The following is an 18649-nucleotide window of genomic DNA, read 5'->3' as shown; positions in this document are numbered from 1 at the left end:
TGCTGTTGTTTATATATATTTGACGATTCTGGTACCGATTTCGTGTTTAAAATTTGACGATGCCACTATGGTTCCAATATATTTGGACACGCTTTTATAAAACAGATCTGAAGATGGTCATTACAGACCGAAACCGGTAGTCTGATGACAAAAAGAAATTATTTTTGACCATAGACGTTGTGAGGGTACTGCCGTGTAGTATCTTTAAGTGGTTGTTCTTTGGAGGGCGACAATGCCATGTATCTCTACGTTTAATAGTAGTGGCACACAGTTGGAATAATGGTGCGTTTATGTTTGTGCAATGTGATAAAGGAAATAAATTAAATTTTGCCAGTTCTTAATGCGCCTCCATCAGTTAGTACCATACCATTGCATTTGACAATGAACGAAGTCTCGACATACACGCTCGACTACAACAAGAGGATTGTAACATAAAAATCATTAATTAACCGATATAATATCCATGGAGACGGGAGCTTATAACGTGAAGTAAAGGAAATTTGTGCTATATTCGGGTGACTGCACAATTCGCGACCATGTCGCCGCTTGTGTTAATTCTCCTAATTTATCTGATGAAAGTGTCTTAATTTTCCTCGTTTGTAGCCTCCATTATGAAGCACAACGTCATACCTGCCTGTCTGTAAGTTTCGCTTCAACCTAAACTGCATCGATAGAGAAACGAAACTGGACCGCGGAGACAGGTACACTCGAGTTGGGATTGTCTGGCGGGCGAGTTGCTCGGAGGGTTTCGCGCCACGTGCCATCCGCAGAAGGAGCCCGTGGCCGGCGAAGTGGAAGAGACGCTGCTTTGTCGGAGAGCCCCGACGCGGATAATTTATAGACATCTCTTCCAGCAGGGCCGCAGTAATCGGTTGACAATACCCGGGCCCCCTGCCGCGCGTCTCCCTCTTTCATTGGAGCGCCGAAGCTGCTGTTGTTCCTCTTTCAGCGCCACTCGTTTTCGGCCATTAGACTCGGGGACAATGCAGTGTCCATCACAGGCGCCTAGCGCCGGCGACGGCAGCTGGAAGGGTAACATTGTCGGACAATAGGCGCTCGTCGCCCGCTCGTGTGGAGGAAGCGACAGCCGAAACAGAATGGATACCGCCGTGCTACTGACAGCTAATAAAGGCCGCTAATGCTGTTTTTCTCTTCCGGCGCAAATAATTCGACGACCTGCCGCAATGGCGAGTGCTACGTTCACCTGTTCTGAGAAAATATTTACTATCCGTTTACGTGCACGTGCTACGGTAAATCATCGTAGAGAGGATTCTTGTTTGCTGCCCTCAGGTGTTGATTCTTCTCTCGTCAGCAGTGGTATTGAATCCCTGGAGACTGTTGTCTCTTTCTACTTGGTGTGTACTTTACTCACTGCCCAACACTGTCTTTATCAGCAGCACTGTACGAAGTGCAACAACCACAATGTGTTGTGGTTCAAACATCCGTCTAAACATTTAAATTTCATTCAATATTCTGTTTCGTCTCGGTTAGCTACACATTTCTCGTGTACGTCACTCACTCGGAGAGTTTGTAGAACGGCGGGATGTCAACTTGTGCTCTATTCGGAACTTTCTAATGGAAAAGGGTATCACCGTTAAAACGGGGTGTCGGTTATGTGCAAGCTATTATATTGCGCCAAATGAAATGCGGAACCTTTTATTTGATGCGATTAGCGCTTGATTAGGCAGTGACACTGAGTGGTATAATTTTTATATGTTTTTGGTTTTTCCAAGCCGCGGTGGGCGAGCGGTTCTAGGTGCTTCAGTCCCGAACCACGTGGCTGCTACGGTCGCAGGTTCGAACCCTGCTTCGGGCGTGGATGTGTGTGATAGCCTTAGGTTAGTTAGGTTTAAGTAATTCTTAGTTTTGGGGACTGATGACCTCATCTATTAAGTCCCATAGAGCTTAGAGCCATTTGAACCATTTTTTTCCCAGCACATTCTTTGACATTTACCTTGGGGCACTGTAATTTCGCTCATTGGCGTCCCAGCGAGTGTCAGACCAATTCCTAGGCCTGATTCCTTCTCTCAGCGTTGGCCGACAGCGCTCGTACTTTGCCTTAGTTAACCTTTGTGTCAGTGTGACAATAAACTCCAGTTATGTTTTAATTCCCAGCCGAAGGGAAAGTTCCTCATATATTCAGCCAGAATTTCAGTGACTCACCGACTGAGATATTTTTAGTCATTATCAAAGCAAGTGCAAGAGCGTGCCTATTTGCTATTTGATATCCCAAAATGTTGTAGGCCAAAGAATTTATTTTCATTATTTTGCTAAGGAACGGTACTTACTGATATACATTACCCGCGAACATGCAGGAGTGCCGCAGCACGACGTGGCATGGTCTCGACTAACATCTGAAGTAGTGCTGGAGGAAAATAACACGACACCATGAATCCTGCAGGGCTCTCCATAAATCTGTAAGAGTACGAGAGTACGTGGGAGTGGAGATATTTTCTGAACCGCACGTTACAAGGCATCGCAGATAAGGTCAATAATGGTCATGTGTGGGGAGTTTGGTGGCCAGCGGAAGTGTTTAAACTCAGAAGACTGTCCATGGAGCAACTCTGTGGCAATTCTGGACGTGTGAGGTGTCACATTGTCCTGCTTGAACCTTCTAAGTCCGTCGGAATGCACAATGGACATGAATGGATACAGGTGATCAGACAGGATGTTTATGTACATGTTACCTGTCAGAGTCGTATCTGAACGTATCAGGGTCCCATATCATTCCAACTGCACCATTAAAAGCCCCAACAGCTTGAACAATCCCATAATGACATGTAGGGTCCATGGTTTCATGAGGGTGTCTCCATACCCGTACACGTCCATCCGCTAGACACAATTTGAAACGAGCCTCGTCCGACCACGTAACATGTTTCCAGTCAACAGTCCCATGTCGGTGTTGACGGGCCCAGGCGAGGCGTCGGACTTCGTGTCGTGTAATCATCAAGGGTAGAGGACTGAGCCTTCGGCTCCGAAAGCCAATATCGATGATGTTTCGTTGAGTGGTTGGCACGCTGACACTCGTTGATGGCCCAGCAGTGAAACGTGCAGCAATTTGCGGAAGGGTTGCACTTCTATCACGTTGAGCGATAGCCGTCGTTAGTCCCGTCCTTGCGTGATCTTTTTCCTGCCGCAGCGATGTCGGAGATTTCATATGTTACCGGATTCCTGATATTCACGGTATACTCGTGAAATGGTCACACGGAAAATACCCACTTTTTCGCTATCCCGGAGATGTTGTGTCTCACCGCTCTAGCACCGACTGTGAAACCAAGTTCTAACTCACTTAAATCTTGATAACCTGCCATGCAGCAGCAGTAACAGATTAAGAACTGCGCCAGATACTTGTTTTGTATAGACGTTGCCGACCGCAGCGCCGTATTCTGCCTGTATACATATCTCTCTGTTTGAATACGTACGCCTATACCAGTTTCTTTGGTGCTTCAGTGTATATCCATGACACACAATTTCGATCAAAAGTAGTTGGACACCAATTTGCGGACATTAAAGTGGTGTGTGTCCACCCTGCACCTTGACGCTTGAACTCCGTTTGGGACACATTCAGTGATATGTCTGACTGTGGAGGAATGGCTTCCCATTCTTCTTCAAGAGTCCATACCAAGGTACTACTAGAGCGAAGTCGATCTAACTCACCCCACAGGTGCTACATTGGAATCAGGTCGGAACCCTGGCCACGCCCACTTATGTGAGTAGCGTTATCGTTGACAAATTATTGCCTCAAAGATGCTGCTTCATGACAGCGTTCATTGTCATGTCGATACAATCATTGTACCAGGACTGTGTTCATCCATTTCTGTACATAGCATTTCCTTAAGCTCAACAAGAAATGTGCGGTTTATGAGAAACTACTCGATAACTGTACGGCACTATTTTTAGATCCCTACGCACAGTAATTGTCCTAGGTAGACCGCTGGTAACGTTTTGAAACTCGCAAATCATTGCTTCCGCTGTTTCCATGCGATATTTTACAACCACCTTATGCAATCCTTGACGATCCCTGTTGGTCAGTATATAATAGGCCTTCCTTGTCTTCGTTTAGATGTGGTCCTTCCTGCACATTTCCACTTCACGATCACCTCACCATCAGCCGACATGTTCGAAATGTTCCTGATGGATTTGTTACTAAGGGGGCATACAATGAGCAGCCAACAGTCGAAGTCACTTATATCTCACAACCGACCCATTCTGCAGTTACTGATTCTCTATTAACAACATAATACTCATGGCCTCCTTTTATACTTGCTGGTCCACCTCAAGCGACATAGCGTGGTCACTTTCACCTTACAGAGGGTTGTCAGGATACTTATGATTAGATAAAGCTGTTAGCAGTTACTCTCTTCCAGATCACTCTTAAAAGAATGAACTGGAGAGTTCTTTATGTCTTATTATTTTTCAGCACCACAATCACTTGCTGCGCTTTCATAATATCTGTAATTCTTCAAGATGTGGCCATAACGCCCTCGCCAGTTTCAGATATGGTTGTGTCTCGACAATTCGCTACGCGAAAGATAAAGTTCCTCCTAATGTTCTGAAGACTTGGAGCACCCGAAAAGTAAATAGTGTACGTAATGAAGGTAAAATCTTCTGGATTATTGGGCTGCGTCATATTTCTACTAAAATGATCGACGTTTCTACCCCTCTGCTGGGATCTTCCTCAGGATATTATGGTGTCCACTACTACTAGAACAGAGTGTACTGCATTTTGTCGCATGCTCCAGTCGACAGTTATGATGGTCATTCTCCTAGAACAGTAATTACGACTGAAACAGTTGCATTGATTGTACCATAGAGCCTATCCTTTTCTGTTCGTGCTATAAGATAATGACCAAATTGACGTGATTGGAAGTGGTACTTGTTATTGGGCATACAGACAGTATAGGCCAGATAAATGCGAAAATCTGACTGGAAGCTATATTCAAGAGTTCAACACGTATGTAACACTGCGGCACTCATAGATAAAATTCATGCGTCAAAGATAAAATGCGGCGTACTGCTGGTACCAACAAACACATAGCTGCCGTCCACATCGCTGGAATGATCTGCAGTGGTGTAATGGATGGCTCAATAGATGAGCTTAAAAGAAAGAAAAGTCTCAATTTATAAGATCAACCGTAAAGTTAATTGCAAATCACTACAGGAAGTAGTATAATGACCAGACGTGTCCAAAGACACACCTGACTTACAAAGTAGAGTGAGGTAATCGCTAGAATCTGAACAAAAATTAATGATCTTGTGATTTCTCCTGTCAGTGTGGGGTTGCTATCTCTCATCGCGCGCCACCATCGTTGGTGGATAGGGCAACGTTCACCGGATAAGTGGACAACGGGGAAATAAAATACCCGAAGAGGAATAAAACTATCAAACTGCTGCCGTGTGACTAAGGGAAGGAAACCATGATTGCAGACTCCAGTAAAGGCTGGACGTAGCGCTGACAGCCCACTTGGTAAAAAGTCTCTTTTACGAAACTCCAAAAGAGAGAAGCCGGATGGATAAAGGATGACGGACATGGCATGGACAGTGTTATGGATGATGGGCAGCCAAACGATGGAGACAAGAAGAGTAAGAGAAGGAAGAAAAACAATATAAAAAGTAAATCGGATTTATTCGTCGATAATTGGAATGTAAGATCAGAAGCCCAGAAAGTGATGCTAGGCCAAATGATGAACCTGAAGCAGAGCAATATAACATTACAAGATGTAAGATGGATCGGGAGTGGAATTCTGGAAAAGAAACAAATAAGATGGCCCAGCCGTGGAATCCCAGAATAGAAAGAAGCAAACGTATTTCGTAGCTGTAGCGAAAGCAACCGTGAGTTCGGTACAAGATTTGTGATGAATCACCAACTCAGAACTTAATAATAGGATTCAACGACGTAGACCCAAGATTATCGACACATAAGATAATAGGGAAATTCTTCCATTACTCCATAATTTATGCCCATGCACCAGCTGAAGAATCAGAGGATGAGGAGAAAGACGCATTCTACGAATCTTGGGAAGGGAGTATGATGAATGCCCTCTGCATGATGTAAAAATACTAGTCGGAAATCTAAATGTCTGAGTGGAAAGAGAACAGATACATATACCAATACTCGGCGTCTGTAGTAAACATACCGTAAGTAATGACAACGGGACAAGATTGATTCTATTTGCAACATCTAAAAACATGGTGGTAGGCTGGTAGGCTCCACATTGTCCCTTCACAAGGAAATGCGTAAGGCAGCATGGACAGCAGCAGCAGCTTTAGAATCAGAGCAAGCAAGGGAACGATACCAAGAGAGAGTAATTCAGACCCTTGCAAACACTGGAGATTGTAACAACATTGATGATCAATGGGAAATAGTAAAAAGACAATGAAGATAGTAGCAAGCAAGAAACTCGGGAACAGCGTAAGGCAAACAAGAACCTCGTATTTCGATATAAATGTGAAACAGTAACAAAAGAAAAAAATTGAAGCACACTGAAGGACATTACAACTGCATTGTATCAGGCAGATAATGGAAGAATATAAAGCAAAACGGAGAATTGAAGAAAAGACGTATCCAAGGAAATAGAAGGTGTTGATGAAGGCAAATATTGAAGAAATGGAGCTATTGGCAAGTGCAAACGAGGAAAGCTAAATTTATAGAGATGTAAATAAGGCACGGATACCTTTCAGAGGCAGAACAAATTTAATAAAAGATGAGAAGGACGCAATTATAAATGACGAGGAGATATGCGAGAGGTGGTATCCAAGACCAGTTGTGCCAAGGAACCCAACAGAAATACAGGAAGAAGAGGAACCAGTGTGGACCAATCTAACTTAGAAGAGGTGAGAATTGCAATTAGGAAATTAAAGAATACCAAGTTGTAGGAACGGAGGGCATTCCAGTAGAACATTTTAATCGAGGAGGCTCTGAACCGCAAAGGAATATCCTGAAACTGGTTAATCTAATATGGGAGGAAGAGGAAATGTCTCAAACATTAAATGCCCTATATGTAAGAAAGGAGACGAGATGGAATGCGGTGAATATAGAGGGATCGCTCTGCTTAATCTAGAATAGAAAATCCTCTCTAACAGACTGTACGACCGACTTCGTCCAGCAATACGGAGGGAAACGGAGCCGCAGCATTGTGGATTCATTCCCGGTAAGTCAATTATCGACCAGATAATTACTCTAAGACAAAGCTTAGGAAAGCTCACAGGGATTACCTTCCAGCTCAAATAACGTTTGGTAGTTGTACCTCTGAAAGGGTCGATCACTTCAATTACCTAGGTTCGATTGTAACAGGTCTAAATGATACCTCCTATAAAATAATTCGGGGACTAATTGCACCCCTTAAAGCTTCTTTCCCCTTCACAAAACTTCTAGCTTGAAGGCTCCCAACTAGAACCACAGAACTAACCAAGTATAAAATACTGACCAGACCAGTGCTTACATATGCCTCTGAGACCTGGGCTCTGACAGAAAAGGATATTGAATCACTGGATGGATTTGAGAGTAGGATACCAAGGCGAATCATCGGTACAATTTTCGAAAAGGAAGGATGGAGGACTAGATACAACCAAGAGTTTTGAAACCATCTACAAAGGTCGGCCTATTAAAAGAACTGTGAAGTCATATAGGCTGAGGTGGGCTGGACACGTGGCACGGATTAATGATACGAAGTACCAAAAAAGAAAGATTTTACAAGTAAAGTCAGAGAGGACGTGGTCGAACGAAATTAGACGGGACATCGTAGTCACAGACCTTCGGAAAATGAGTTTCTGGAATTGGAAAATGCTAGCAAGGGACCAGGATAAATGGAAGGTAGTTGAAGATGCCAAGACACAACATGAATTGTAGAGCTGCAGAAGAAGAAGAAGGAAATGAAGGAATTATTTCTCCCAACAGTTTCTCATGGGACCATGTGCCAAAACTGTCTGTAATGATAGTGCTCAAGAGATATGTGAAACTAATATTTCGACAAATCTACCTGTCGAATTGAGTTGCTAGATCCTCAGTATTTCAAAGAAACAAATCCCAGCTAGCACACCAAAGTAAATCAAAAATTTATCTCGCTGGTGGTGAGGTGTCCCTCCCAGTGTGGAAAGTATAGGTTCTCATTTGTTAAAAAAAAAAAAAAAAAAAAAAAAAAAACAGAAAAGAAATTGATATACCCTGAGTGCGTAAGAAGGCATGCGTATTCAAATACAGATACACCAACACTGGACTGTTAATGACTGAAAACATGTTGCCTCATCGGACGAATCTCGTTTCAAATTGTATCGAGCGGATGGACGTGTATGGGTATGGAGACAACCTCATGAACCCATGGAACCTGCATGCCAGAAGGAGACTGTTCAAGCTGGTAGAGGATCTGTAATGGTGTCGGGTGTGTGCAGGTGGAGTGATGTGGGACCCCGGATAGGTCTAGTTACGACTCTGACATGTGACACGTACTCATGCATCCTGTCTGATCACATGCATCCATTCACGTCCATTGTGCATTCCGACGTACTTGGCCAATTCCAGAAGGACAGTGTGACACCCCAAACGTCCAGAATTGCTAGAGAGTGGCTCCAGGAACGCCTTTCTGAGTTTAAATACTTCCGATGGCCACCGAACTACCCAGACGTGGACATTATTCAGCGTATTCGGGATTCCTTGCAACGTGCTATTCAGATGAGATCTCCACCCCCTCGTACTCCTACGGAATTATAGACAGTCCTGCAGGATTCATGGCGTCAGTTCCCTCCAGAACTACTTTAGACGTTAATCGAGTCCAACCTACGTCGTGTTTTGGCACTTCTGCGTGCAGGTGTTTAAGAGCAGAAATTTTATTGAGCCTTTGGAACACATCAGAATTTACAGAATGTTTATTCTGTCCTTCCCGCAATGAGCATGGGTGCTTAAACCTGACGACTCTGTAGGCAATGCTAAGCGACATTTGAGGTGGTGTGGAAAAGGGCGATTTGGAATCGTGAAGCACACTGTACCCTGGGGCCATCGGACGGAAGGGTATCGCTTTAGTCAAGGCCTGGAAGACCTTACATGCGTTCATATGTAGCGCGATCAGTGAAGTACGCAGCATGTGGTGTAACCGTATGGGGATATTCTTCGTCGTCAGTCTTTGGTCGTCTTATTGGCCCTAAGAAAACGTGGAATGTGGAAGAATATGGAAATACTTTACATTATTTATCACTGCAGAGGAACAGTTTGGACGCTGTGAATGTTAACATCATGGCGTATACGCTGTGATCAACCAGCATCTGTAATTTATCAGTTTGTGGATAATATCATTCCTCAAACTGTCAGCCCTGCCACAGTCGCGACCCGAACCCAGTGCCAAATCTTTGGGAAGAACTAGAATGTCGAATTCTCACCAGACGCCAGCGTCCAAAATCCCTTCCGTCTCTGTTTCGGCTCTTGGGGAACAATGGGCTGCCATTGCTCCGTAGAAATTCCGACACCTCACTGAAAGTGTCCCCAACAGAGTTCGAACTGTTATAAAGGCGTAGGGTTGGGACGCCCCCACAGTAACTTCCACTAACACATGTTCTGACACTTTTGATTAGATGGTCTACTATGATTAGACAGCTGATTTATGCAGAAAACTTACATAAGCACGATATTTAAATCAAATTAAGATATGCTAGTACACATGAGAAATTGAGGGAAAGATTAGCGTTTGACTCATAGCATGTAGAAAGGATGATGCGTCAGGAGGTGAAATACCGTTTATTGTTTCAAGGCATTATATTTGATAGCTCACTTGTCAACGTGACAGGCAAATTGGTATTACTGTTTGCCACTGAAAAGTGCATAGTTGAGAAACCTTCAAAACTGATCTCGACATTTCGCCAAATCCTACTTCCATGTTTCTTGAATGACTTTCATCCACTGTAGTCTATCGTAAATTGTGTTATCTATAATAGTTCTTCGAGCTAATCATATACTAGTATTTACTGAAATTGTACAAATGTTCCTTTATTCATTATCCTTTATTTACTATCAGTCATCTTGATACGATGTTGAGTGCTTTTTGGAAACTTGTGACATCGGATGTATCTCTTCACGTATATTATTTTTAAAATTTCGCATCAGATGTCAGAAACCTCTGTTTCAGCGGAATGGTTTATCTAACGCAAGTTCTGTAATTTTGGGAGAATATTGCTTCCTGTCTTGTATGTCGTAACGTTCGAGTTTAAAATGTGCTCTCACATCCTATAACAGACGAATCGTAAGGATATTCTTCTACAGTTTTAACGTTTTCTTGTTCATTCGACAATTTCCGTTCATTCAATTACATTTTACTTTAGCGTATCGCGGCAGTTATCATTTCAATATTTTACGTGTGTGTAATATAATCAGCTTTGATCGACCGATAGATATAAGTTCGTAGAGGAACCGCTTCACATGGTAACTGTGCCGATTTCGCATCTTTGGGGAGTCGACCAATGGAAAGCCACGAGGCCGTACTTGTTTCATATAAAATTCACTATTCTGCTTTCTGGCGCTCCCTTTGAAGGAGTGTTGTTCGGTGTTCCGACGTCGAAGGAAAACGTCCTATGTATGTTGGGAATACGTGGTGTAGAGATTCTACAGTGATGAAAGAATTAGATGTGGTCGATGCAAGAAGTCGATTGTTTTATCATAAATATATGTCCAAGTGACGCTAAATGTTATTATCTTTACTTATAGAAAAGTATTATCCTGTCAACAATCTTCCAATGGTGACCTCCACCCGTAATTTTTACAGGGGTTGGAACTTTAATAGTGGAAACTATTTATCTACAGCTCGTACAAAATTGATACGTGTTTCAAAGTTTTATTAACCTTCAAAGTAGTCACCAGCATTGTGTATAACCCGTTGCCAACGATGTGGAAGTCATAGGATATCCTTAGAAGTGCCAGGTGTATTGACAGTTCGAGCGGTGCGGTCTACTGCCCGACGAATTTGTAGCAGTTCTGAAGCGGATGCCGTGAAGTGTTTCCTTCAGGTTATAAATCGAGCTGAACTGACGGGGGCTTAAGTCAGGGGAGTGCAGTAGGTGGTATAGTACTTAGCAGTCCCATCAGTCAAACAAATAACAGCTTGCACTGTACGTACTTGAGCATTGTCCTGCAAAATGATGGTCAGGTCCTGCAGGAAGTATCATCACTTCTTTCTCTATGTTGTTCATTTTTGGAACAAAACGTGAGACCAGTACTGGGAACGCAGTATTCAGATTACTCATTATGAAACTGAATATGTCATGTTATGAGGACTCATGTAGGATAGTAAACCTATAATTTATATTCACAATTATTAGCCAAATTCTTCTGGAATTCCTTTGATCCAAACGAAATCTTCCTTTGTTACTTTTGCATAATATGATGGTGCGCAACACTTAGTGAGGAAAGTAACTTCATATGATGTATCACTGTCAACTAATATAGCTCAATGAAGTTTGGACTATAGATAGATAAAAGTGCGGCAGTAAACTGTAGAAGGTACCTGAAAGAAAGACGTAAAATTTATTTCAATCCATTGTGGCAAGTTGGTACAGAAACCTTATATTATAAGACAGTCCTAAGTTGTACAATGCTTTTTATCGGCGTTTCACATTATGATTTTACATCGCGCTCACAAAGGGAGGAGACTTAACCTTCTGGAAGAAACTGAAATCTTTAAACACTCATATGCTATGAAGGATGTCTTACGCAATGATCAGTTAGCCACCAAGGAACAAGTATTCCACGACTCTATGTTCCCAATCCTTGGAGACCTTTGGGGCTCCTCCAACGATTTATTATGAATAAGTATTGTTTTACGGTTATGTCTCTTTCTGTTTTCACCTTAAAATCCTGTTTTTCCAACTACACAACTCTCTTTGGTGAATTCTGTGTTTTGTAGTTCATCTTGTTTTATCTTGAAAGTTCTTGTTATTCACAGCAGAGTCTTATAGTAATTTTAGCTTATAATCTATTCGTATAGGCCCATATGTTCTTCGCAATCATAGGTTCCGTTTGTAACCGCCCCCCTCACTTAATGACCTTAATGACAGTGAAAACTTAAACCATGTGTACCTAATGGAAATTTGGGAAAAGCAATCGTCACCGAAGTTAATCTGTCGGTAAAGAGGGAGGAAAGGGTTACATCTAAATGAAAGGAACAATGCAAATGAAATTGGTGGAAATTAATTTTGAAAAAGGGTAAAGTTAATGAAGAAAGTAAACGTGCGGCCGTTACGTTAACAATTAACTGGCGTTAATTAGATATTTTAGATTTGGGGAATATTACGGTCGCCAGTCCTATGGACAACTACTACAATAACTGAAAAATAAAGGTTAATGCACTTATAATTAGCACTAAAAGCGTGGCCACTGAAGGTTGACACATGTTGTGTGAAAACTGAATGTTTGTCAGAAGTAATAAATTTCGCTACACCCTTACTTAATTTAGTAAAAGAATCAATAAAACCGGAAAATTGAAAGCTAATTTAGTGACTGAAATTAATAGTGAACTTTACTTCTGAAGCACTACGAAATTCAATAAAGTAAGGTTAGTTTTGGGCTACCTCAACAATCATCTCAAAAGCTACTTGAATCTACGCAATCTAGAAATAAGAGATTTAACTTTGAACTTGAATTAAATTATTTTGAACAACTAAGAGTAGTAAAATTTAGTACGTACCAAGCTGAGCTGCAGTCACAGGTAAGCTTAAATATGGTCACAAAACTCTCACTCTTAATTTGTGCTTGTGTAATATAAATATTGTAGCCAGCTATGAATACTTTAACTGAGCTTTGAAATTAAAAATGTGAAATGGAATGATATTACATTAATGCTGGCATCTGAATTTCAACGACACTCGGGTTCATTTCGGAAAAGGAAGAGACCCTGCTTGATGATGCAATTGGGACAATGAGCAACAAAGGTTCATGCCAAGTTGCTGTATCTTAATGATGCAAATGAAACAGTGTGGAAAGCTGAGATCTGCCATACAGTTCTAAAACTTTACATGCTTTCAGTCCTTCTTGTTGGTTGACTGAAGGTTTGAAGTCGTCGATCGAGGAGGTGGCGACACTCACTTATTGTCGGCCGTAGCTGTTGCCGAAGCTGGATGTTGGTGGGCCCTCTTCTCGACACGGTCACCAGGCCAAACGGGCTCTTTATGTGCTTATGCTAATGCTTCCCGTCCGCGACATCGTGCCAGGAACTGTCACAGCAAGTCGAGCACAGTTACATGCTGCCAAACCTCGGAAGTGCTGCAACTCGCGGGAGAGTCACTCAACACACCTGTTCCACCGCCCTACTCCAGCCAGACTCTGCTCTGCCCGCGCTCCACGCGGCAGAAAATGGCTCTGAGCACTATGCGACTTAAATTCTGAGGTCATCAGTCGCCTAGAACTTAGAACTAATTAAACCTAACTAACCTAAGGACATCACACACATCCATGCCCGAGGCAGGATTCGAACCTGCGACCGTAGTGGTCACGCGGTTCCAGACTGAAGCGCCTATAACCGCACGGCCACACCGGCCGGCCACGCGGCAGAGCCAACACTACCAAAGATCCTAACACTTTGGTTCTCCACACGACCTATCGATGTAATCGTTAGATAACATAGTTTTCCCTAGGCAAGACCCAGCGTAAAAATACAAATAGTACTTACAAAACATATATATATATATATATATATATATATATATATATATATATATATATTGTAAAACAATTACAATGTATAAAGACACTGAAATGTCATATCTTCAGGTAACAAAATAAGGTAAAAATTTATAGTACAATAGATGGAAATTGGAGGATATGCATTTCCGTCATTACCCGTTTCTCCTTAGTCATTTTACTTCATTTTACTAATACTGCACTTTTCCTAATATGTCTCCCACCATGTCCCCCTGTGCATAACATTTGATTATAAAGGTATTGTTTTTAATGTATATGGCTTGTTATAGTTATACATTATGGTTTTACTTTAAAAAATTCTAGTTCCATAGTTACATTATATTTTACAGAATATTTGGGTTTTCCAGTTTTGTCTTGTTTTATGCTGAAAATTCCTGTTCATGACACCAGAAGTATATGCCACTTCTAGCATTGGAAAGTAATTGTGTTTCGGGCAATATGCTCTTGACAATTGGTGACCTTATTTAGTTTTAGTCATTCTGCATAATTTTTTTAAAATTATTTACTGCCAATCGACCCCGTTTACGTCCTTCTAACTCGTGGCCCAGTGCATAGTTTAGATTAAATTTTTAATTGGTTATGTCTCTTTTTGGAAGTTATATCGTAAAATTCTGTTTACTTTATGTTCTTATTGTTTGTCAGCTTCTCCATTCTGTTGTATTACGCACCTCAACCGTATTTCTGCTTCCACTACTAAATGTTTCCTATTTTATTGTGCTATGCTCGCATACTCCAATTCTATGTTTCTGGTACTGGACAGGATTTTGTAATAACATCTATTCAGTTTACTTCGTATTTGAAGTGTCTGTAGCTCGCTTATGAAAATTTATTACTCTCTCTTATAAATATTTTACATTGATTCTTTGTACTAGCCTTTGGCGCCACTTAGTGCCGGTTATCTGTATTAGCGCCGTCAGTCGCTTCTGGTTCTATGATTACTGCGTATACACTGGGTGATTACAGATAGGCCATCAGCACTTCGTTTGCAGTTTATGAACGTGGTCTGACACTGCGCTGCTACGACACATTACCCACATTGCACGAAGTAAACCGACGGATACAGTTAATAAATATTTTTCTGTAGGTTCATTTGTTAACATTGCGAAATTTGTTAACATCGAGTATAGATTTAAGTGTCAGGAAGTCGTTTCTGAGAGTATTTATGTGGAGTGTAGCCATGTATGGAAGTGAAACGTGGACGATAAATAGTTTGGACAAGAAGAGAATAGAAGCTTTCGAAATGTGGTCCTACAGAAGAATGCTGAAGATTAGATGGGTAGATCACATAACTAATGAGGAATATTGAACAGAATTGGGCAGAAGAGGAGTTTGTGGCACAACTTGACAAGAAGAAGGGAACGGTTGGTAGGACATGTTCTGAGGCATCGAGGTATCACAAATTTAGCATTGGAGGGCAGCGTGGAGGGTAAAAATCGTAGAGGGAGACCAAGAGATGAATACACTAAGCAGATTCAGAAGGATGTAGGTCGCAGTAAGTGCTGGGAGATGAAGAAGCTTGCACAGGATAGTGTAGTATGGAGAGCTGTATCAAACCAGTCTCAGGACTGAAGACCACAACAACAACAACAACAACAACAGGTTCATACTTGGTGGTTTTTAAACCTTCTCCCATGGTGTTCTTCACATTTGTTTACCGGGCATTTTAGGCGTAATTGACGAGTGCGTCTTGGCAGTAATTGTAATATTTTTACGTTATTTCCGATCCTCTATGCCTTAGATATTTACTGTTTTTGTTTTCAGTTTTGTGGGTAGTAGCTCAAGATAGGACCACGCCTGGTCACTTTTTATGTCCATTGTTCATTATACATCCAGGCAGCCTGATGATGCCCTACTGGTTGAAATGAGTCGTCTCTGAGCCAATAAAGAACATTATGCAACCTAGGACTGTCTTTTCGTATTCATGAAAGAAATACGCAACGTTACGAACTTAAACTACTGTCCCATTAAAAATAAGAAAAATCTCTGAAGACACCGTGATTTATGAGGGTGTCCAGGACGTTACAGATGGTGGGACATGGTTCTTAATAGAGTGTGTGATCACCACCGTCGGCAATGCGTGTTCTGCAACTTGTTGCCGTACAGGCCGCGAGATTCATACCGAGCTCTTGTAGTAGAGGGTTCCAATCGTCCACCAAGGAGGTTGAGAACCGCTAGATGGTCGCTAGAGCGTGAGGACGTTCTCTAATCTCCCCAAAGCATTCCATACGTGATAGATGGGATTTAAGTGAGCAGAAAGGCCAGGCCAGTCCAGTGGCCGAATATCATCTCGTTCCTTGAGTTCCCCCACCTGTGCTGTTGGAAGCTATCAGGCGTTGTCATCCACAAAATTTAATTCAGGTCCGAATGTACTTTTTAAAAGGCAGATAAGGGGAATGATTACAGTGTCACAATGACTTTGATCTGTGGGTGTGTAAAACTACATCGATTAGAAGTAGGTTTGTGTTATATATCTGCTTATGGTTCAAATGGATCTGAGCACTATGGGACTTAACATCTGAGGTCATCAGTCCCCTATAACTTAGAACTACTTAAACCTAACTAACCTAAGGACACTACACACATCCATGCCCGAGGCAGGATTCGAACCTGCGATCTTAGCGGTCAAGCGGTTCCAGACTGAAGCGCCTAGAGCCGCTCGGCCACACCGGACGGCTTAACTGTTTATCTGCAATTATGGAGTGTGTCTTCTGTGTTAGTTAAAGTCATTGATTTGTGATAGGAAAAATATAGAGTTTTTGTGATGTTTACATGAAGAAACTAAATTAATAGTTAAAATGATAAATTATTATAATATGTGTATGATTATGAAAAAACAATGTTCGTTGAAAGCCGGTTCATGCTTAGGGCACTTGTATTTGTAATACATAAAAGACGTAGGGAACCCCGCCGCAACGGAAGTACGATTTAAAAGGAGGGTTTGCTGGTCGAGCCGAGCGGCTCTTTTGTGTGAACTACACGCTGTATGTTGCTAGCCTTAGCATGGTACACTTCGACGGTGCTAAGATAGATAATTGGAAGCGGCATTGTAAGGGACTTGCCTCGGATATGGACCTGGTTATTATTTGGTATTCACGGCATTATAGAATGGTTCTAATATGTTGAAAATCCGACGCCAAGAAGGGATTTTGTAGAGCATTCAAACATCAAGCGCCATGAGTACAGTTAGCCGCCATGTCGCTTGCCACCAAAACTCCGCCACTGCTTTACTAACTTCATACATGCAGCTATGTATATTGGCATGGAACAGTTAATTTTTCTGTGGTTTTAATAATAATCCAAATGCTATAAATCTGTGTCCGAAACCATATACTCTATCCTGATCAAGAAACCTATGCAGGGTCCTCTGCTAAGTCCTACTAAAACCGAGTATCGTGTTTAAAATGAACAATTCTTGTATTGAAGTGTTCCAAGGCGATTTTCTGTCAAATGTAAAAGGAGTAGTGAAAGTTAAGACCAAAAAATTAAGTTAGATAGGATTTTGCTAAAGTACTCTTAGTTTATTGCGAAGTATAGTTTTGCAGGAATACAGTGCTAGGTTGTGTAAAGATCCCTGCTTCACAGGTGATAAAAAAAGGGCAAATAAGTTAAGCTCATTTTAAAATTAGTGTGGTCTTGACTTCTATCATGAATGATTCCTTTTGCGAAGTTAATCAAGCTCAGTGTTGACTTTTTTGTCTTACAAAGTTAATTATGAACTACTCCAAGTGAAGTGAATGATTAGCTTTGCTTGACTTAGTCTTTTCTACTGATATAACCATAGAGCTTGACTAGTGACACTAGACTAGTTTATGGGCACCCATCATATTCTCTACATATTAGAAAGATAATTGGACTATTACTGCTGCTAGGGAATACTGATATACGTAAACGAGTCTAGACACTATTTACGATATTATTTATCTTTATTTATGTTTTTTCTTGTGTCAGTTAAGATAGAAGCCCCTCATGCATAAATTTAGTTCTGCAGTTTATGTAGTAACTTTTCAGTATTGGTTTCAGAAATGATCTTGAGTGTAGCTGTTATTAGTATGAGCTTGGTGCAAATTTGTTTTACAAAATTACTGGTGTGTGCGTTATTGATAACTGCTGCTACACATAGCTCAGAGTGTCCTGTGTCAGTTTGTATCCTATGCGCTATTCAAAGTGGAATATCGACGAAAGTAACATTAATGACCAATGTTCAATTTTCTTAAACATATATTACCAAATAAATGTGCCTGATTGGGCTGGCGACCGTTCAGATTTTTTCATTCATATCGGATTTTTACCACTTTCATTAACTCCCAAGGTTAAAGTCCTTTTAGTTTCTCTGTTAATTTCACCATTTTTAAAATTGTAGCCCGATACCTTTGTCCATTATGTACATGCAAGGTCAAAATTCGAAATCCTCTCAGTGGGTAACGGTACGCTTGCGCATCATACGTGGCAAGTTAGCGATATACGTGGCCTTTCCTCTAACAGGACTAATGGTTCGGTTGTTAGGGAAGAGTGACTTATAACAGCCTAGTGTTTTAGGTGTAATGTAACACAGAATTTCGGAAGTCATTACACCCACGCAATATTATGCGTCTCATGTTATAAGGTTAGTTTCAAAGATGTAGAGAGAAAAAGTTACCTAGATGTGATCACGTTACCATTAAATCTTTCATGATGTAATGCGTGCGATCCTTCGGAAATTTGTCTCAATAAAGCTCAACAGTTGAATATTTTACTGTTATAAGTACGATACATTATGTCAACACAGTACATCTATAATGATGTTAATGAGAATGACCTCCGCCACAAAAGACTGCAGGGTTATATAAATTAATAGATGTTTTCACTACTCAGAAACTATTCTTTCCGTTTCAGAATAATTCGAAGACGTATTTTCTATTCACTCAGAAATGAGAATGAATAAATAGTATATTTTGTGTAAAGCGAAAGTGAATAAAGTTTGATTGTATGAATCTA

Source organism: Schistocerca piceifrons, chromosome 1, assembly GCF_021461385.2.
Source record: "Schistocerca piceifrons isolate TAMUIC-IGC-003096 chromosome 1, iqSchPice1.1, whole genome shotgun sequence".
NCBI classification, from domain to species: domain Eukaryota; kingdom Metazoa; phylum Arthropoda; class Insecta; order Orthoptera; family Acrididae; genus Schistocerca; species Schistocerca piceifrons.
Note: the sequence above shows the minus strand (reverse complement) of the source record.